The sequence below is a fragment of the Talpa occidentalis genome, unplaced genomic scaffold (assembly GCF_014898055.3).
Source record: "Talpa occidentalis isolate TD23 unplaced genomic scaffold, MPIMG_talOcc4v2.1 talOcc4.13, whole genome shotgun sequence".
Taxonomy (NCBI): Eukaryota; Metazoa; Chordata; class Mammalia; order Eulipotyphla; family Talpidae; genus Talpa; species Talpa occidentalis.
The window spans coordinates 35862926-35885605 of NW_023601322.1; the positions used below are offsets into that span (position 1 = coordinate 35862926).

At 37.0% G+C, this 22680-nt stretch overlaps 1 protein-coding gene and 1 long non-coding RNA gene across 7 annotated transcripts in view; one reads left to right on the forward strand and one right to left on the reverse strand.

Moving 5' to 3' along the window:
* CHST9 (carbohydrate sulfotransferase 9) overlaps positions 1-22680 on the forward strand; it is a 263796-nt gene that overhangs the window by 56139 nt on the left and 184977 nt on the right. The window lies entirely within an intron of this gene.
* Positions 929-21884, reverse strand: LOC119243125 (uncharacterized). 2 transcript variants are annotated; one of them, XR_008551381.1, is made up of 5 exons: positions 21839-21884; positions 17567-17659; positions 2529-2638; positions 1255-1370; positions 929-1166 (listed from the first exon to the last, which is right to left on the reverse strand). It is a non-coding gene; the product is annotated as an uncharacterized LOC119243125 (long non-coding RNA). The 2 variants fall into 2 exon arrangements; XR_005124641.2 differs by lacking the exon at positions 21839-21884 and adding an exon at positions 20342-20372.

Genomic DNA, 22680 nt, shown 5'->3' on the forward strand with positions numbered 1-22680 from the left:
GAAATCTACTTGAACTGAACATTTTTGTTCAGCACAAATAATTTTTTAGCTATTAATGATGATTTTACATGTTTACCTTAAACGTAGAACTTTTTCTTAACTTTTCTTTCATACCTCTAAGTAGATTTTACTTTCTGATATTTCATTCCTTTCTGATTTACATAACATGAGTACTAATATCTGAATTTAGTTTAGGGTTCAGTATCAGCATTTAAGGTCATAAATCATCATTTAGCAAATATGTTATTAGGAACATTTGAAACTGGGGGAATTGCATGGATAATTTTTTAAGGCCTCAGAAGTTGTCTAAACATTATGGCTATCATTTTGCATCTGAAAGAAATATTAACAAATATTTTGTAGTGGAAAGCCTTAGGTCCCAGCTACTAACTTCTAGCCTGTTTTGTGTCCTTGAACAAAATGATTCCTTTCCTCTATGATTTCCATACCTTCTCCCAAATAAGAACTTCATAAAACATAACAAATCTTTATAACAATAATCCCAGTAAAATGGATACAGAAATATTTATTTGATATTTTTTCTCACTTCCCTTCAGTGTATAAATGAAAAAAAATGCAAATGTAGAGCACAGAAACTGTTCTCACAGTGCTTGCTTATCAGTATGCCAGCAGAGTAGTTAACAGTTCATCGAGAATCGATTAAAATAATTACTAGATCATTAGTGTGGACTTTGAGTATGAGTGTAAAGACCTCACTCACTAAATAATTCATGGCAATAGGCAAATTAACTCCTATTAGTGAGTATTGATTTGGCATGTTATACCACCTAGTCCAAACTCTCTCATTTTCTTCATAAAAAAAAAAGACTCTTCTAAATGCCAAAACATCATCTAGTCCTAGCTTCCTGCTCTTACAGAGGAACAACAGAGAGGCTGACATTTGCATAGCCAATAAATAACAAAACTGGCACTAAAACACAATTTTTGATGACCATTTATTTTTCACAAAATATTCTTTCCCTTCTCTTCCTCCTGGATTCCTTCCTCTTCACTACCCCCTTGAGCTTCACAAGGAGTCAGGACACATGTGAATTATTAGTTTGTTTCTTAAAGTGACATGAGCCATTCCAGGTGCTGGTAGAGGATCTCCAAGCAGATGAAGCACTGGGAGCAAGGCTATGATTTTTGTTCTACAGTTGAAAAAACTGTAAAGAGAAGAATTTACTATTGAAACAGCCACAGACTTCAAAAGAAGGTTCAATAGCAAAGACCATTGTCTTTGGAACAACTTACTCTGTGGTTTTCTTTTGAAAGATGTTTCTCAGGAGTTACTCAAGCAATCAAGAGGTTTGGTGGGAATTTTCATCACAGTTGGTGTCCAGTTCACCACAAGTTAATGAGGAATGCAACTTGAAAAGAAAACATAGATTGTTTTTAAATAAAGGAGAACTTCAGTTTTCATTGAATATTCTCTGTGTTATTTTTCCCTAAGTCATAGGATGCAAAAAGTAATATTGAGTTTTTTTTTATATGGAGTTGAAAGTAAATATTTATGCACTAATCCAACAGAATTAATCATTAGACTCTGCTTTACTGTCCTCATCCTTGTAGCTCCTTCTTTCACAGTATGAGTTGGCCTGAGTTGATGACATTTATTTATGCGTGCCTCCCCACCTAGTCACTCACTGAGGGTCAGGATTACAGTGCCTGGAACGTAGGAAACCCCAATAAAGAGTCCAGTGGGAAGAAATCCGAGAGAGATTGCAGAAACAGAGTGCAATCTGCTGTTTATCCAGTATTTACATTGATCAGTTTTGGGTATGGGTACATTCTAATTCTGTTTGTGACTTTGTAGCTCTGAGATTTCTTGTTGCCTCTTCTGAAGAAGTAAATCATTTTCATGTGACTAATCAGACTATACAGTCACGTAGGGATATGTCTAACCCAGAAATCATATAATCAATGATTATCCTATTAATGGAGCTATATCTTCTCAAAAGATAAAATAGCTATATGCATTGATCAGTCTCCCACACTCTGATAGGCTAGAGGTGTTGGGGAACAATGTACTCTCCTAGAATTACTTAATCAATTTGAGATTTCATTGTGGGACTGTTTTGCTCAGGTCATGAAGAAGCCTCATAAACCATTTTATAGAATATTACATTTCATAGTGTCATCCCTCAAGATCATCTGGCTGTCTGTTTTTATATCTGGCAACTGTCAACATGATAGAAAACTACACCAGACAGATTGGTACCAGGATAAACTGACAGGGTCTTAATGCTGCCTGGCAATCCTATGTTTCCTGTTGAGCTTTTCTCTCTTGTTTTTGAGAGGCAGTTTCTGACATGTTACTCTCTCCCCAGTTATCTAAACACATCTGCTTCTTCAATTGTCTCTGAAGATAAGTTCTCCTGCTTCCTCATGGAAAAGAGAACTTCATGTCAAAGAAAACTTTCAGAGCTTCCTTCCAACAACATGTGATGTGTCTATTTGACTACATCCCTGAATCTTCTCTCAGCTACTTCTTCTCCTACCCACTTTTGTCTCCCAAGAATTCCTACCTTCTCAGGGATGCTGTCCATCCAGTATTTCTTCACTTTACCTGTATCCTCAGCTCTTCCTCTGCTACTTCATTGTCTCTTATATTCATGCATGGTTCAGTCTCACTGAGCTAAAAATAAAGCACAGCTCAAATACTCAGTTCTTTCAACTACATCTCCCTTTTCTCTAGTCCTTCCCTTTCCTCTCTTTTCATATATTAAAGGAATTTTTTTGTAATCACCATTTCCACTTTATTATTCTCTACTCACCCTTCCCTCACTTACCAGTCTGTGCCCATCAACTGTTGGTTCTGTCCTCCCTGATTACCTTTCAGCCATAAAACCCAGTAACTCCTTCCCAGTCTTCATCTTAGCTCTCTGAAGCATTAGATAGCAGTGGCCTTTAAATGCTACCTTTCCTGATGTCCAACTTTCCTCGTCTACTCAGACTATATTCTCTGTTCCCTCTGCAGACCAATTGTCTACTTATATCATCCCTAGATGTTGCTGTTCCCACAGATTTCTACCCTCTACCCTCTTTTCTTCTCACTCTACATGCTTTCCCAGTATGATGCCATCCAGAGAAAACTCACCCCTCATGGTTTCCAAAAGCACCAGATTTGGTTTCCAAAGTGCTCCAAAAGCACTTTCTGGGTGTCTTTATGTGAAGGCTCCAGAGTTCCTAAACTCAGTAAGTACAAAGCTAAAATCATAATTTCTCTCCAGAAGTCTGTCGTCCCCTTTCATTGTTGAGCCAGTTACCCTACTAAGGACCTTGTTATCATTTGTGAGGTCTCCATTTTCTTCTTCCTTCCACCCACAGGAAGTCTTCATGGCACCCCCAATGACTCTTGGCACAAACCTAAACTCCAAAATTTGACTGTCAGGGCTCTTCTTGATATGATCTCTGCTTAACTCTCCAAGCCTATTTTTGCCCATATTACTCATGTTACCGTTACCCTCCAACTGTCCTAAACTTCTCTCAATTCCTTGACCTGTCTAGCAAGTCTCAGATCTAAGCCATTGCAGGTACCTCTAGAAAGCATTTCCTGTATCTGAAATGTTGAGTTGCCCCTCCTATGTGCTCCCTGTATTTCCCTATTAAAGACTTACAATGGTGAATTTGGAGAGTTAATAATGTACTCACCACTCTCAACCTCCCACCCAGCCCTGTGAGATAGAAGGTGGTAATAGGGGGAGATTTCATTTTAACTCCCCTGTACCCGCCATTTGCTTCCTCTGGCTATATTAGGATTTTACTAAGTTCAATTGGAAAATACTCCATAAAAACCTTGGAAAAGAAATATGGATACAGGCCATCTCTCTTAGTTGCATATATGCCAGTCTCTAAACTGGCTTTACCATAAAATGATGTTTTCTGTCAGTGTCTTTGAGAACCCACTATCTGATTTCATGGAAAGTACATGATTTTATCTAACATAGTGACATACTTTTTGCAAATCTTCATAAGCAGTGCTTTAGTTATAATGTAAATTGAGCATAATATAATTTGGGGCTTTTCTCTGTAATGAATGTGTGTATAGGTTAGCTATTGAACTTCTATTCTTTTACTCAGAATGATCACTTCTCTCAGTTTTAGCCTTCTGGAATTTCTTTGTTTTCTAGATATTTCAAACTTGCGTAGGGAGCCCATCTATATGGCCACAGTGCAAAATTATTGTCCACAGTATTAGTGATTCTTAAAGGCCAGTAAAGAAAAATGTGGGGTCAGAGTTGTCAGCAGTCACATCAACAGCTATAACTCAGGAAGCTTCTCAATTGTTTGGACCCAACTCAGAGAAAGAACAAAATACATCCTGGGCAGATGCCATTTTCTTCTTTTCAAATGACATTTAAGTGTTACGTGGGTGACTGCTGGCAACATATTTGTGAAAGAATCTTAATGGAGAGAGAATATTCCTCATTAATTTTTCAAAAATTGTGAAGGCCAGAAATTGACATTAAAAATGGTTCAGATATTCTCAGAGAGGAAGCAGTACAGAGGCAGAATGCCCACCTTTCCATCCTGTAGCTGCATACTCAACACAATAATTATGGCAATGCCTAAACATAGTCTTAATAAGAGTATCAGAATGATAAATGTGGAATTCTGGAATGTTTATCATGTATACTATGGGTAAAGTCACAATTAATAGTTGTTTGTGAATGAAAAACAGTAGACATAAATATTATATATTTCAGGGTCCTAGGAATAGCTTTCAAGTTACTTTTATAACTAATTTATTGTGAGTTATTAGATCATATAAATTAGGCTCACACAATTTTGCATTTCTTACAAAATATACTTAAAATTACAAATGATTTTTATCATTAGCTATTCTTAGTGGTTTCTGTATGACCTACTACATAATAATTAGAGTAAAAGGGCATATTTATTAACACTAAGAAAAATCTTCAATTTTAAAACTCTTCAGATTCATAAAGTCAAAAAATTATCTAGTAGAAGGAGAGAACAAGAGTAACAGCCAGCTTTCACACACTCAATAAACCAATGTAGGTTTTACTAAGCCTTCTTTTAAGTTTGCTCAGGAGAGAGACAAATCCATAAAGCAGCCAGGCTGCTTATGATCACGCTGCCGGAATATACTGTAAACAACGAAATTGCCTCCGAATTTTGGACTCAGAATTTTATGATTGACATTAAGGGTCAGTCCTGCATTTTAGATCCATCCCTAGAAGCAGTTCAATAATCAACAGATATCAGAAGTCCATTCACTGAACCACTGGCAGAAAATTAGGTAGAGATTCTGACTTGCTTTGGATCAAAGGTTGTCTGATAACCTTAAAGTTAAGGAAAAAGACATAGCTGCCACCTGAAACTCCACATCTATAAAGTGAGATGCTGTTTTTAGAAGAACTGTAAAGAGTTATAAGCAATCTAGAATAAATGGGAAAATGCTGCTGTACTTAAAATCAAAAAGTTGTGGTAAAGGAAAAATGTAACACTTTTTAATTCTATTTCTTGTTCTTCTAAAATGTTTTACAGCAACTAGATTGAGTTTGTAATGCCAGGTGTACATTTGAAAAAATCTGAACAATTCAAATGCTACTATGGCATTATCCAATGAAATTTAAATAGTATTAGTCTTTTTTAATTCACAGCAACAGGTAGGCAGCTTTTTCCCTTTATATCTCTTACATTTCATGCTTTCTGTTTACAATTGGCAAGAGTCAGGTTATCCTTGATTTCTGCCAAGATGCCAAGTTAACTTGGCTGATGTTGGATTCCAGAAGTCAAAGAGCTTTCTTCCCTGAAGCAATTTTGATTAGGAAGAAAATGAGATCTCAGGTGTATTTTTAGCATCTGGAATTCTTAAATATTCATTTATTCAGTTTTGACTTTGGGGATTCTTTTGGTTGTTATATTTTGTGTGTGTGTACAGTGAGTAGCACTACTAATGAATCATTATGTTAACTGCAAACAATTGTGTTGCCATCCCTTCCAGAAAACTCCCTTGCAAGGCTCATATAACTTCATAAGGGCATACATTTATCAACATTTGTATTCTTTGAATATTGATCAAAGTCACTGACAGGCAAGGACTACAGGGAAGAGAGGGGATTTCCGAGAGGGGGTGGGGTTGTGAAAAGTTGACAGGATAGTGTTTCATCTGCCTGGGTCAGTCTGGGATACATAGACCCAGGGTTTTCTGGGCTGTTTTGCAATGAGTCTTGTTGGTGCTTATCAGATGCTAACAGTCTATGTTCTTGATGAGAGGGAGTAAAAATGGCCTCTTCCATTATGACATTATTTATGTCTGCTTTGGACCAAGTTGCCCAACAGCAATTCAGAAAACTAATAGGGTATCCTGGGGAAATGAGTAAATTTTCCCAGTTTTTGACATTTTCTCCCCATTACCGCTGAGCTCTTCCCAGTCTTCTCCCCTCTTTGTTCTGTTTCTGTAGAATTTAACTAATCCCAGGTCATGCTAAAGTATTTCCATGGCATCATGGACTGTCTTTCCCTTTAAATTTAAATTTCCTTTTAGAAAACACCATGTATTCCAAAAGACTCAGTCAATGCTACTTAATACTGTGGCCCCATAGGTGACATTACAAAGAGTTGGGGGTGGGGGAGAAAATAACAGACTTTTCAGGGATTGCTAGACACTGACTGAATTGATACTAAATTCAGGAGACCTCAAAATGTCACTATCAGCTAGCTCTCAAGAGATGAGACTTACCAAGTGCCAGTGAGCAGTGGTGTTTTTAAGCTCAGATAATCCTCACAGTGGGTCATCCTAAATCCATCCTGTCATTATTTTCCCAGTTTCCGGATGTGTAATTAGAATGGATATTCTCAGCAACTGGAAGAAGCCCTGATTGTGGATCTGAGTAACATGTCTAATGGAGGAGCATTACCTGATCTATACATTACTTCCTAATAAATGTGTATTTTAGAGCAGGAAATCATCATTGATTAACCCCCAGGGAACTCCCAATATATAACTATATGACTTTGGCCAAGATCTTCAGCCTACCTAGATGTTTCTTCTGAACTAAAACTAAAATATGAGGAATTTGTGATAGAGGTGTTCAAGTTTCCTCTCACTTCTAAAAATGCAGATATTTCTACTCACTCAGTTCTTCCAGCACATTTTTCTTTGAGTAGTCAACCTGGAAATGCATTGGTTTCATAGCTATCTCTTTTGTATTATAACCCAGTAGAGATAGCTTGGCTCTCCTGAATATTTTTTTATGATAGATTACACAAGAAGTGCTACACTCTTGCTTCCATGTGCATTAGATTTGCTTTTCCCCCCTTCTCTTTTGCAGCTCTACCTCTTCATTATGGAGTTCTTGCTAGCTAGACATGAAAAATGTGTGTAAGTAAGTCTAATGGATAATTACATCAAAGGGAAAGGTGATGATCTAAATTTCAAATTCAGAATAATTACCTAAGTTTTAGCTACTAAGATAACATAATTACTTTTTCCTTCAACTTCTTTTTTATTGTTCTGCATATATACAAGGTTGATTTTTCATAAACTTTTAATGCTGTTTGTAACTCTATTCCAGTTTATATTCAATGTAACTTTGAATAGAGTTCCACTCATAACAGAATACAGTATTATAAAGCTTTAATATCAGACTAAAGCGCCTCCTGAAGTTGTAGGAACAGTGTTCCTATTAAAATTGTTTCATTTAATGGAAGGGACAGGCCCATACATATCTGGGATCATATCTCAGAGTAGCAAAATTTCTGAACAGTTCAGAACCATAAATCAATTTTTAATTTCTATGGTAAATTTATTGGATCATTCATTATAAGTATTTTGAAATATTTGTTCTCCAGTAATTATGATCAAAGAGCAGGAAAGCAGAGATAGACCGGCCTTCATTTCTCCTCTATGCTTCTGCTCTTACTTCTCTGTGTTGTTAGAGGGAGATAACCTTTCTTCCCCAATACAACTTGATAGCACGTTGGAACAAACCATATTGACAACAAATACAGACAGTCCCCAACTTGTAATGGTGTGACTTATGATTTTTTGACTTTAGGATGGTGTGAAAGTGATATGCATTCAGTATAAACCATACTTTGATTTTTGAACTTTGAGCTTTTCCCAGTCTAGCGATAAGTAGTATAGAATTCTCTCATGATGTTAGGTAAACACAGTGAGCCTAGCTCCCAGTCAGTCACGCCATCATGAGTATAAACCACCTATGCTTAACAGCATACTGTGTTGCTGGCATTTGTGGTTATTGTGTTTTCATACCTAGTAATAGCTACAAACTCTCATCTATGTCTCCTGCTTCTAGTAAGGAAAAAGAGAAGAAGGCTATTTATTACTTTTGAGATAAAGCTTAAGGTAATTGCCTAACTATAGGCTGATGTAAGCATTCTGAGCACATTAAAAGTAAGCTAGGCTAGCCAGGGTGTTAGGTAAACCAAGTGTATTAAATGCATTTTTACTTATGATATTTCCAACTTATGATGGGGGGGATTGGAACATAAACACATCATAAGTCAAGGGAGATCTGTAGGTCAAATAAACACTCAAAGGCGTTGTGTAGAACGATGGGTTTTAAGTAACCGAGATCCATCTCTTGTAGTTTAAACCAATAATAGATAGGTAGAGCCATACAACAGGAGACTCTCGTAGCATAGCCCAGAACCTAGGAAAACATGGTTTTAGAAATGGCTAAATTGAGAGTTTCAACAATTTTGTTGCCATGACTTCTCCATCTATAACTTCCTCTTTTACCTTTTCTTTCCTCTATGCAATGTTATCCTCAGCAGTCTCTTGCATTTGATGACAAAGATACTCATAGGAAATTTCAGGCCTTTATTTTCTTACTGTTACCAGTAGCAAAGAAGAGACTGAAAATGGACTCTTGATTCACTCTGCTACTAAACTGTGTACTGGTTGCTGTGCCCATGGAAATAAATACTCTGAGATTGTCTTATAGAAAGTATGGTCTGGGGCCTCCCCGGTGGTGCAGCGAGTTGAATGCAGTGCTGTGAAGCTGTCCACAGCCTCCATAGCGTGGGCTTAATTTCTGGCTGGCCAGGGAGATTCCCACATGGTGCAGCAGACCTCTCCTGTCTCTCCCACTGCTTCCCTCAGCAGTGCTTTCGGTCTGTCTGCCTGTTCTGGTCCCTGCTCTGTCTCTGGTGAATCCTCTCACCCTCCCGCACCTCTGGCCTATACCCCAGCTATTGTATAAATAAAAAATAAATCTTAAAAAAAAAGTATGGTCTGAACATTGATAGCCTCGTGCCAATCAAGTGTTTGAGGGACATGGAGGCAGTATTGCAAAAGAAGACATAAAGGCAGGTTCTACAACTTTGGATCATGTCCAGACTGCCACATTCAACCCAGTAATGGTGGAATTTCCCAGCACTTAAAGGAGCTCGCAGATTAACCTCACAAAGCAGAAGCAGAGATGACTCAATGAGGGCCCAACACTGAGTTTCTAAAGTCCCCAAACTGATAATTTCCTACGGTGGTTGTGTTTCCTGTCCAAACATGTTACATGAAGTCAGGGCTTTCTACCTCTTTTTTTTTTATTGACAATAATTCCCTAAGATAGGTACTGTTATGATTCTTATTTTATAACTGAGCAAACGGAGACACACAGAAGGTAAGTAACTTACCTATGTGTACACAGATACTAACGAACAGGGTTTCCCTGTCCTTTCTCAGACTGTAATCATCTGAGAAGCTTTTTTTTTTTTTTTAAGTGGCAATTACCTGAGTTTCATCCTTGGACATCCTAATTCGTCTTGTACTATGCCTGGCACATACTAACCATTTGATAATTCTTTTTAAATGGCTAAAAGGGTAGACTCCTTTAAGGAACCATTGATGGCTAAAGTAAGTTCTTAAGAAGATAGCCCCCTAAGTGGAATTTTTCAAAAGAGACAAGAGTGAAGAAAGGTTAGAAGAAACTTAGAAAAGGCTTAGAGAGCAAGTAGTAAAAAGCTGATAAAGAGGCAATTATCACCTGCAAACTAAGTATAGACATAAGCAAACAGAGCCTTAAGCTGTGAAAATAGCAAAGAACCACTAGAAAGGGCAAGTAATCAGGCCATTAACTAGAGAAATAGGAGCTAATTACAGAGGAGTAGAATGTTCTTGGAGTATTTTGTTGTTGGAAAAGGCTTTTGAAAATACCTGCCTGCTACTAGCCAAACTGACTTTGCCATATTCCAGAAGCTCAATCACTGGGAGCTCATATGTGTTACACCTCTCTCTATAATGTGGCTAAATGACTTAACAGAAAACAAAACACTTTCACATTTGCTTCCAGTTATATTAACGTCATGAAATTATGAGTGCACATTATTAATTAAAATTAGAAAGTGAATATAATTGGTCAGTTAGAAATACTGGGTCCAAAGGGAAATGAAATAGGGCCTGCCTGGTGATTTTATCCAGAAGTTTTTTGGTTCTGAAATTTAAAAAAGAAAACTGCTAAATATAAACTAATGCATTTTCACTTAAATACCTACAATACATTGTTCTTAATCAACTTTGTGAAACAGATATCCTGAGCATTTTCATTATACTTTAAAACATGTCTGAGCAAAACATTTTTCATGTGGGTAGAGTGGCTAGTGAGGAGAATGAAAAATCAAGAAAAATAGTGGCCATTCTGGCAAGTTGAAGGGGGTCTTTAGGAAGAATCGAGGACCTCATCTGTGGCTGAGTAAAGGATGCTACAGAGAAGCCCAGCAGAGGAAGGGGCATTTTAGGGCAGCAGGACTGAACACTGGCAGACACACGTGAGCTAGGCCGTGGAGGCCTTTGGGGACTGGTCAGCTTTAACCTCAGAGCCAACTGCAGAGCTGAAGGTTGATGATGTTCACTTCTTTCATTGAGTCTCTTTATAAAGTATTTTATTGAGTACTTTTACTTAATCTCTCAAGTCTGGCTTTAAAGTCAGACAGTCCTGATTCAGATCACAACTCAAGCTGAGATTTCTCTGTCTCTCTTATTTTCTGTTCCATAAAATGGGTTAGTAAGACTTATTTCCAAGAGTAGCAAAAGTGTATTAGGTGATGTAGGAAACACTTAGCACAAGGCCTGACATTAGGAAGATAAATTTTTTCCTATACTAAATAGTTCTATACTATTTATAATGGTATTATAGAATATAATTCTATAATATTCCCTATACTAATTATTTTAAAATAATGCATATTTTTTATATATTATTTGGGTGTCTTCCTCATCCTTTTGTCATTTTAAATTGAAGATGCCACAATTGGATATGAAATGTTTGGTGAAAAGTAGTTTGATATCCAGATTAGAAAAGGAGAAAAGGCCCTCCCCTGGTGTCGCAGGCACTTGAGTGCAGCACTGTGAAGCTGTCCACAGCCTCTGCAGCATGGGTTCAATCCTGGCTAACCAGGGAGATTACCACATGGAGCGGCAGACCTCTCCTGTCTCGCCTGCTGCTCCCCTCAGCAGTGTATTTCATCAGTCTTCCTGTTCTGTTCCCCGCTCTGTCTCTGGTAAATCCTTTCACCCTCCCATGCATCTGGCCTGTACCCTGGTTCTTGAATGCATAAATAAATATTTAAAAAAAAAATGGAAAAGGAGAAATGTAACTCTGTTTACAGATGGCATGATCATACACATGCATATGTATGTATATGTAAAGGTATATACACCTGTGTATATGTATGTAAAGATACATACCTGTGTATATGTATGTAAAGATACATATGTGTATGTATATATATAAACTATATATGAATATAGTAAATCCATATGTGTATGTATATATATAAAATATTCATATATAAATCCTAGAAATACACAAAAAACTATTAGAATTAATACGTGAATTAATGAGATTTCAGAATACAATCAATATTCAAAAATAATTTTGTTTCTGTACATGCAATGAATAACCTGAAATGGAATTAAGAAAAAAATCCCATTTACAGTAGCACTAAAAAAGGATAAAATATATAATTAGGATATATTTAACAAAGGAAGTACAAAACTTATACTCTGAAGGGTAAACCATTGTTCTAAGAAGAGTGACTTCAGCAACTCAGTCCACTCCTATAAAAGATGTTAGAGAGGCCATGCTAGTAGATTTATAAGTGCATTCCATCCCTGACGGATGGTGGATATCAAATTTGAACATGAATCCGAGTCACTTCAAGGCACAGATTGCTGGATTCCATTGAATTTTTTTAATTTTTAATTTTTTACATCACTGTTCATTTTTAAACAATATTTGCTTCCCCCTACCCCCTCAGGTGTAGTCCTCATAGAATTTCCTTCACCAGTGTACCTGTGCACCATCACTTCAGTCCCCTGTGCTCCTCCCTCCCTCCCTCTGATCCCTCTCCCTCCTCCTCCCCTGCAGTATGTCTCAGATTTATTATTGTCTGTTTTTGCTTTGTTGTGTTTTGTACTGTTATTATTTTTTTACACTGATGTCTTATATGGTTCCCCTATATTCCTGCTATAAGTGAAACCACCTGATATATTTCTTTTTCCTTCTGACTTGTTTCACAGAGCATAATTCCTTCTAGCTCCATCCACTTTGCTTCGAATGGCATGGATTTATCTTTTTTTTAATTAATATTTTATTTTATATAATTCTTACATCATTTTTCATTTTTGCACAATGTATGCATTATCATTTTGGTTATATTCCCCATACCATTGCACCCCCCCTTATTTTGACCCAGTCCTTCCTCTCCCCTTCCCTCTCCCCCACCCTATAGTGTGTCTCTGGTTTATAGTTGCTTGTTGATTTTGACTTTTACTTTGTATTAGTTAGTCTTTTTCCTGGTCCCTTATTTAGGTTTTCTAAATTCCTACTATGAGTGAGCTCATCGGTATTTTTCCTTTTCTTTCTGACTTATTTCACTGAGCATGATCACTTCTAGCTCCATCCATGTTGCTGCAAACTGCATGTGTTTATCTTTTTTGATTGCTGAGTAATATTCCATTGTGTATATGTACCACATCTTCTTGATCCAGTCATCTATTTTTGGGCATTTGGGTTGTTTCCACTATGGAGAGCTGTGTGGAGATTTCTTGACCTACTAAAGATAGAGCTTCCATATGATCCAGCAATTCCATTCCTAGGTATTTACCCAAATGACACAGAAATATTAATTGCAAAGGGCACCTGCATCCCTATGTTTATATCAGCACTATTTACAATGGATTTATCTTTTTTGATTGCTGAATAATATTCCATTGTGTATATATACCACATCTTCTTGATCCAGTCATCTATTTTTGGGCATTTGGGTTGTTTTGATTCCATAGGTCTTGGGTGGAGCCTGAGAACCGGCATTTCTAACAAACTCCCAGGTGATGCTAATGCTGCTGGCCCATAGATTCACGCTGAGAACCGCTGGTCAGAAGTAGCCATTTACCTCCTTGTTCAGGTATAAGGGAGTAAATATATGGCTCTGAAACATGAAAGGATGTCTGCTAGGAGACATGACATACATAATTTAGGAATGAACAGTGCCCATTCTTATTCCCCATACTTTTCTAGATTGCCACTTACAGTTAGCTGTGACCATCCTGTGGCCAGAGAGAACATGCCTTATCATGACTCTGAGGCCAAGATTGCTAAAACAGGGACGTGAAAGAAATTTGAAATCATAATGATATGTGACCCCACGTTACCTAGCTTAGGGCCCAAACTTTATCTGAGAAAAAATGCTACTGTTTTAGTGAGTTTAAATCAGAAAATGTTACTGTTTTAGTGAGTTTAAATCATAAAGTTTTGTTTCTTATAGCCAAAAGTATCCTCATGAATACAGAAATATAAGAGAAGCTCAAATCTACAAAGGAAACAAAGATTTTAGGTATGCAGAAAAAGCCATAATATGTTAACAAGAGGGGCCTCCCTGGTGGCAGAAGCAGTTGAGTGCAGCACTGTGAAGCTGTCCGCAGCCTCTGCAGTGCCGGATCGATCCCCGCCGGCCTTGGAGCAACCCACATGGCAAGCAGTCCTCTCCTGTCTCACCCGCTGCTCCCCTCAGCAGTGTGTTTCGTCAGTTCTGTTCCCAGCTCTGTCTCTGGTAGATCCTCTCACCCTCCCGTGCATCTGGCCTGTACCCCAGCTCTTGTATAAATAAAATAAATCTTAAAAAAAATATGCTAACAAGAGGAGATAGTGTATTTCAGTCATTCTGCCTGTTCTGTCCCCCTCTCTGTCTCTGGTGAATCTTCTCACCCCCATATCTCTGGCCTGAACCCCAGTTCTTGTATGCATATATAAATTTTAAGAAAACTTTAAAAAAAAAAGAGGAGATAGTGGAACCCTAAATCCAGCTACATGGGAGGAAGCAATGAGGCAAAAGCCAGTAGTAAATTTTTCTCAGATGGCGGAAACACTCCAAACTAAAAACTGGTCTGTAAAACCAGTTAGGAAGTCTACATTGAACACTTAACACTTTTGCAGTAGAATTTATTTTAATGTATTTAAATCCTGAGGCAAAAGCTCTGCCTTACCCCATCTGCCTTCACAGACCACCCTGGTAATAAATTACTCCACTCTGCTATACCTAAAGAAAATTAGACGCCCCCATTTCTCTGCTAAGCTGGGGGCTTCCCCTCCTGCTAGTGGGTAAGAACCAGAGACCTGTCTTCTCTCATAGGTGCCAGGGGCTTGGAGCTGGCTGTCCTGAACTATCCCTGAGTATGAAGAGAAACATCAAATTGTCAAACTCATGTAGGTAGCAGGGGCACAGCCTTGAGGTTAGAAACAAAAGTTGTCAGAGTTAATTTTGAAATTCACTAGGAGCCGCTGTCAGACAAATGAAGTGGCCTCGATGAACTGATTCAGATGGAAAGGGATGGAAGTCAAGCAGCTGGCATCAGCACCAATTAGAGGTGTGCTGGAGGAGCCAGAGAGCACTTCAGGCCACGTGCTCCCTTGGAATAAACAAACCATCATGGCTACATGAGAACCGAACAGAATGAGACAAAATACAGGCCTCAGTTAGAGTCATCAGAGGCTTTGTGTAGCCTTCAGCTGTCTAGGTTCAAGCAGGTATGTCCCCAGGATTTTGCTATCTAAATCCAAGGCAAAAATGAGCAACTTCTCAACACAATTTAAAATAACTCAGCTCCTTCATACTATGAATAAGTGTCACTTTCCAGAATGAAATAGGGACAGCAAATCCCAGGAACCAACAAGCTGTATCCCATGGGTTTGTGAGAGGGAAAAAAAAAAATAGCAGGGCCTTGACTAAGGACTTTTTTTTTTTTTTTTTGGTGGGACCCTCACTGGTGGCCGGGGATCTAACTGGCACTGCAGAGGCTATGGACAGCCTCTGAACCCAGCGCTCAACTGCTGCGCCACCAAGGGAGGCCCCTTCATTAAGGACTTCTTAATGAGATCCAGCTCCCAGGTGGCCAGAGGCAATTGTAGGTGTGGGTACAAATTCCTGATATTGCAATATTATCAGCTTTCACTTGCTCTGTTTATTCACTACATAAATCTTGCTATGTAGTGGGATTTACTAGAAATACTAGTGGTGTCCAATTTAAATACAACTTCAGACTTCTAACTTCCCCATCCTACAATTCCCCTTTCTGCCTTGACAATCATATCATAGTTCAGCATATCATGACTACAAATGCATGACATCATAGTCCTATCTAGAGAAGAATACAGGTAGAGAAGTACAGTGATTGTTACAAAATAAAAAAAGAAAAATCTTAAATATACTTTGATTTTCAATTTTGGGGAAAAATAAAATATGTGCACCCCCCACCCTTGGCCCTGATAAAGAACAGAACTGAAAAAAAAAAAAAATCATCACTTTTATAGTCCAAAATTGAAGATATTGATAGGTATAATACCTTTATATTACACCATATTTTATAGTTAATAACAATTATTTCTATTTGATGGTAATAAGGCAAAAATTTTTTCTACACTCTCTATAACTCCCTTTTCCTTTAACTTTTTCCAAGTTATTCTGATACTTATTTATTAAAAAAAAAGTAAAACAGCATTACTTTGGAAAAAGAAAACATTCTTTGCAACAGAAACATTCACATTTCTATTTAGATGTAATGTTTTCTTTTCATTTCTACTTGCCTACATCTACCTATATGTGTGAAGGTGTAAATTCAGGATCTCCATCTCTTAAATGAATTACCTATTTTTAACATTCAAGCTCTCTGACAAAGTAAAACACTTAATATTCATATTTCATTTGCATACCCACACTAGAAAAAGCTCATTTGTTTATTTCTATAGAATAATGAACCTGTTTGTGTCATTATATATTTAAAATTTATAAAGAATTATGACCTGATATTGATAAAAGAGAGAAATCAGAGAGTTCTGACACTCAGTCCTCAATACACCATCTGAGTTGAGACACGTATTTGGAAGTAGATCCAGCCACAGTTAAGAGGGGAGGCATGATTACAAGAGAGCCAGAGAGGTCTAGCAAGGAATAATTGGTGGGGTTTCCAGAAAACAAGTAAAGTTGGTTAACATGGGACTCAGAGTAGGCAATAAGCACATGTCTAGGTGGGTAGATGATTGACATCAGGAAACTTAAGAGACTGCTAAAAGTAATGGAAGACCAGCCTCTGAGGAACTGGGGAAATAGGAAGGGAACCAAGAGAGAAACGAGCCCTGAGTAATAATATGGACATGAAATTGGTGTTTACTACAAGTGAAAGCAGAAATGGAGTGTGGAAATCTGTACAGCATGCTTTGTTCCTGCCCCCAGTGAGGGGGACTGCTTGTTACCCAGAGGCCCATTGCCCCAAAACAGATGATTTAGAGGGAAAAACATGCCATTACAATAAAGCTCAGGAGATGTTTATCAATTCCTGATACATTTACACTGAAATGACAGCAGAAAAGCTATGGCTGTCTCTGTGGAATTTCCTTTGAGATGACAAGCAGTTTTTCCTCCTCACCAATGCTATGAGAAGTGGGGACTACATAAACTCCAGACTTGTGACAGACACTTAGTTAGAAAGGACACTATAAATCTGAACTTTCCCAGCCTTTTCATCCCAGCTCTATCTCATTTCTGAAACCTGCAAGTTAACAATAGACTAACGTCATCTATTACAGACCTTAGAAAATTTTCAATAGGAGTCTTCGTTGCTATTTATATGTAAAAAGTAGGTGCAAAGATGATATATACACAGCAGTGCTGTAGATGAACTCAAACTGGGCAACCATAGTTACGGGCACTCAAAGAACATCTAGTCTTTCTTAGTCTAATTTTGATAACCCTACAAAGGTTGTCATCTTAAAATAAGTCCCCATCATACCCCTGGCCAAAACTCCAATAACTTTCCATTACCTATAGAATAGAACTCAAACTCCATAGCAAGTGTTAATGCAATTCAAAGTTTTACCATTACTTACTTTTCCAGAACATTCTACAATTTCATCATTAGATACATCATTCCCCCGTGGATCCTCTCCTCCACTGACCAACGTCACACTCTCACTTTGCCTTTCCCTTCCCAGAATTCTTTCCCATCCTTCTCATTCTTTAATACCACTTCTAAGTCATGCCAGTCATCATTTGTCCAGCTTTGTTTTCAAATACATACCCACCTACGCAGGCATATACATAACCTAAGGAGATATTAAAATATAACCAAAGTCCTCGGATTCCTTTCTTCCTTTTGAATTATGAAAAAGACCTAGGAAAATGAAAAAGGTTTTATGGAAATAGAGAATTGAATGGGTAGACATGCTTGCCAATAGCTTTAGATACTTGATAAATTACTGATTTCAGAATTTATCAAAATTTCAAAAGAAAATTTTCATTTCAGTTCTTTGACATAGACCTTGCATAGTAAAAAGATCTGTTATATATTTTGTAAATGGGCAATGCTTTAACTTATACTTTATTCCTTAAGCTATATTTTACCATTAGCCAGAAACCAAACTTTAAATAGTAAATAAATCCCCATTCAGTGGCGTTTGAAATAAGTTATCAGATATGCAAATTTATAAGGGGAAAGTTTTATTATGCAAGTTGTAAATGCATTTTCCTAAGGTCATATGCAAAGTCTCAGGGAATAAGAATCTGTTGCTAAGACAGCAATTACAACAAAATGGGAACAAATTGGTTAGGCTAGTAGGTGAATTTATCCAACTCCAATAATAGAACTAACAAAATTAGAGGCCTGGTTCTCAAATGGAGCTAATCATTAAGAGGGGGAACTAAGAAGAATGATCCTTAGTTAATGATTTTTTTCAAAGTTTAGACTCAGCTAATTTTACACTTAGTGTGGGATTGTCTCTGTTTTCTCAGAGGCAAACAAAACCAGTTGAAAAAACACACAATTAAGTCAGTCAATACTTCGGGTGATGATGTCAACCAATTATTAAGAATAATGTGTGTCTGAGTTTCCTGGCTGTTTGTGCATTGATTAGTCTTTCAGAAATTTATTTGAATTTCAATCTACATCAGTTAAATTTTTCCTGTAGACATTCAATTTTTTTTCTTTTTAGTTTCATGAGCAAAATAGCCTGCTTCTACTGCAATAAAATATAAAATTTACAAAGGGAGTTGAAATACTAAAACTTAGAGCTATATTTTTTATAACTGTGTCCATTGATGTTTTATAACTTTCCTACATTTGAAAATGTTTCATCTTTTGTACCTTAAAATCTCATTCTAGTCCTGCTAGCACATTAAATTTGGAAATGTAGCTTGCTATATGGTGTGAGAGTAGAAAGCTAAAGAAAATTTCTGGTCCACATAATCAGACTTTTAAAAGTTTGTGTAACTACATGTGTAATGCCGCATTAGGCCAGGTTTTGCATAACATAGTATTCAAAATCATAGCCAAAACAATGAAAATTGAACTTCAGTATTGAATTGGGTCTCTTGAAGAACATGAAAGAGGTGCTAATTCATTAGACAGAGATACTTTTAGAAAGTTTCCATCTTTTCTCTCTTTTTCTCCCTTTTCTTCTCTTGTACCCTGTGGCTACTTCAGAATCTCATACACCAAGCCTCCAAAACTTTCTCCCAGTGAAGAGCATGCAGAACTTTTCTCCCTATCACTTTCTTTCCCTGGTTCTTTATGATGAGGCTCTCCATTGGGTCTCTAGATTCTGAATCACAAAGGAGTCCTCAAATTCGTTGGGCAAAGATATAATTCTTAGGAAGCAAGGAAAAAACTGAACAATGAAATATATTTTCTTTGAAACAAGTGAGTGGCTTCTGGAGAGCAAGAAAAATATCTTGAAAAACTCAAAATGAGGGGGGCCTCCCCTGGTGGCGCAGAGGTTGAGTGCTGGGCTGCGAGGCTGCCCGCAACCTCTGCAGCGCCGGTTTGATCCCTGGCTGCCGGCGAGGGTCCCACATGGTGCGATAGACCTCTCCTGTCTCACCCACTGCTCCCCTCAGCAGTGTATTTCATCAGTCTGCCTTTTCTGTTCCCAGCTCTGGCTCTGGTGAATTCTCTCACCCTCCTGTGCTTCTGACTGTACCCAATGCTTGTATAAATAAATAAATAATTTTTTTTAAAAACAAAAAAACTCAAAATGAATAGAGTCCTTGTTATATACACTTTGGTAGTTTAGAAAAGTAAAATCAACTTTTTATATTCACAGTGGTAATTTTTTCCTTAAAACATTTATTTTACTAAGCGCTCAAATGGCATCTGATTTTCAGTTTCATTAGCAGAAAAAAGAAAGTGAAAAAGGAAAAGAAAAAGAGTGGCAAGTGAATCTTAAAAACCTGTTAGTTAAACCCTATTCCCACAAATTACTCGAAGATGATAGTTCTTACACTTAAATGATCAACAGTTTCTTCTTTCATTCATTCAACAATTAGTTACTGATTATTTATTATGGGTCAGGCATTGAGTAAGTAACTTGTTTTCCTGACATACAAATACTGGGCATATTTTATTTTGTGGAAACAAATTGAAAACATAGGAAAGTAGGGTGTCATACCTGTAGGATCAATTTATTAGTCACTCTGCCCCTAGCTTCACCTTAGTTTACAAAATTTAATTTGAAAGACCATGGAAAACTTATGACTCAACAGCACATTGATCATTTCTCAAATTTTCAATAATCAAAATCAAACCTTGTGCTTTGCCAAATTTGCCGCTGCTTGTGTAGAAATGGGCTACCTGAGTCAGTATCCAGTGTAGTTTTGAGATTATCATAATAACATATTCTGAGAATCACCTCTTATATGTTATGTTTATGCTTCCCAAAAGCATCTCTTGCTTGAACAAAATTTGACTCTAATAATATAGCCTAAGGAAAGGGTCTTCATTAAGTCTGATTTGTTACTACACAGAAAATATATTCTGATACAGATTTCTTCCCAGGAAAAGTAGGCACAAAACCCTTACCAGTGAGTAAGCAGAACACAGGCAATTTTGTACCTGTAGATCAATAAGACACATGGCCCCTTACTTAGATACCATGGAAAATCACAACCATGCACTAATATCCCAATATTTTCAGCCCAATTTTCCTAATTTAAAAGACCATGTAGGAAGGACTTGGAATTTAATTGCATTACATGTAATGAAGTTTTTTTGGTTGGGGACTAGGGCAGTTCCTGGCTCCAAGTAGGTAGGCAATGTATAGTGGTTATGGTAGTAGGTATGGTGGTAAGATAGAAGTTGTTAGCTTTGAAAGAGATTAATAGTTATTCAAAGTCCAATTTAAAAAATCAAATGTTTATAATGTTTAATGAGCAAGTTACATTTTATACACTCAAGGTTTGTTGAAATAAATTGGAATCTCATCTCCTTGCATCAGATAGTATTGATTAGCAATTATTGGTAAATCCTAGAGCCTTCAGGGTAATGATCCTCTGGCTTCTTTGTGCTCATTACAGTGGTACTTGTAAAGAGCCATATGAGAACAAGAAAAACTTTAAATCTGATTGTTACTTTCATAATTCTGGTTGTTAATTAATAAATTAATTGCTTTGAAGTCTGTTAATGCCAATAATTGATGGTTTAAAGAAGTCTGTATCAAAGAAACCTCCATACTCTTTTCCATAGGGGCTGCAAATTATTAAAAATAGATCTACCAGATGATCCAGCAATTCCACTCCTAGGTGTCTACTCAAAGAATACACAAACATTAATTGAAAGGAATATATACATGCCTGTGTTCATTGCAGCTCTATTTACAATAACCAAGTCATGGAAGCAACCTAAATGTCCAAGAACAGATGAGCAGATTAAGAAACTGTGATACACACACACACAAACACACACACACACACAGTGAAATACTATTCAGCTATAAAAATAACTGAAGTCCTGCTATTACTGACAACATGGATGAGATTGGATGGGATTATGCTCAGCAAAATAAACCAGAAGTATAAAAACAAATACAAGGGTTTTGCTTATATATGTAATATAGAGAAATAAAAAAGAGTCAGACAAAAAAAAAATCAACCCTAGAAATAACAACTGTAAAACTGAGACTACCCATGTGGGGAGGGGGAGGATGGAAAACAAAGGTGGGAGGGGACATAGTGGGTTATGGTGGAGGATTATGGGTGCCTTGGTGGTGGGTGAAGTGTGCTAACGAACACCAGAAGAGGTGGGGTCCTATATTTCTGAATCATATACGTGCTATCAACCAATGTTATACTAATAAAAAAATTACTAAAAGGAAAAAGAAATCTGTACCCAAAAGGACACTTGACTTAACTCACAAAAAGCATCTACCCCATGTAAGATGTTCAAGATTTTTAAACAATTTTTTTGATTGTAAATAATCATATCAGAGGATAAATTCAGTTTTGATAAACTCCCCTTACATGACCCCTAATTTGGGCCTCTGCCTAAGCACATTATTTGCAAAGTGGATGCTAAGCATACCTCAGCTCACTCATCTTTACAATAGAAGAGGCAGGTTAGAGAAGGAATCTCTATGGTGATTTTAAGCCAAAGAATTCTGAGATTCTGTTCATCATGGAACATTCCTCTGAGGGAAAAGTTCAGGGTGATATGCGAATATATCAGAGGAACCTAATCTCACCCAAAGGGACAGGAGTACTGTTGTGTGGATAAGTTTATCCAAAGTTTAACATCATATATTAGGGTGATAATATGGTTGTCCAAGAAAATGATAAATATTAAGAACGAAATCTGATTCTATGTTTTGTTGACAAAGAATGCTGCATACTTATAGAAGAAAATCCACTGTTTAGGATGGAAGAAAAACGACAGTATAATCTTATGTCCTTTTTATGGTAGAGGGAGGTTCATTTCTAATAATTCATGCTATTGGGCAAAAGTAGACGAATCCCCAAAAGTTAAAATCCTGGGCATGTTTCTCAGTCTTTAATCATCACAATACCTTCATAAATTCTTCCATAGCCATGTGTAATCTTTTCTGCAAATTACTAATACTTTCTTTCAAATTGATTTAGCTTACTTAGATTCACCCTAAACAAAGACAACCATAAATTAGTACAAAGTTTTTAATATGCTAATTAGACTGTTTAACCAACTTTTAAAATGAATATATAGCTATTCAAATAAAAGTTGGTATATTTCCTAATATTCTCTTGAATACCAAACTTTGGGAGACATTGACCATACCCTGAGTTCTGTATACAAAAATGTACAACTATAACAAGGGAAAATTTCACCAATTAATGTGCATGATGTCTAAGCCCAGTTATATCACATTATTTTGCATAACATCTACACTTTCA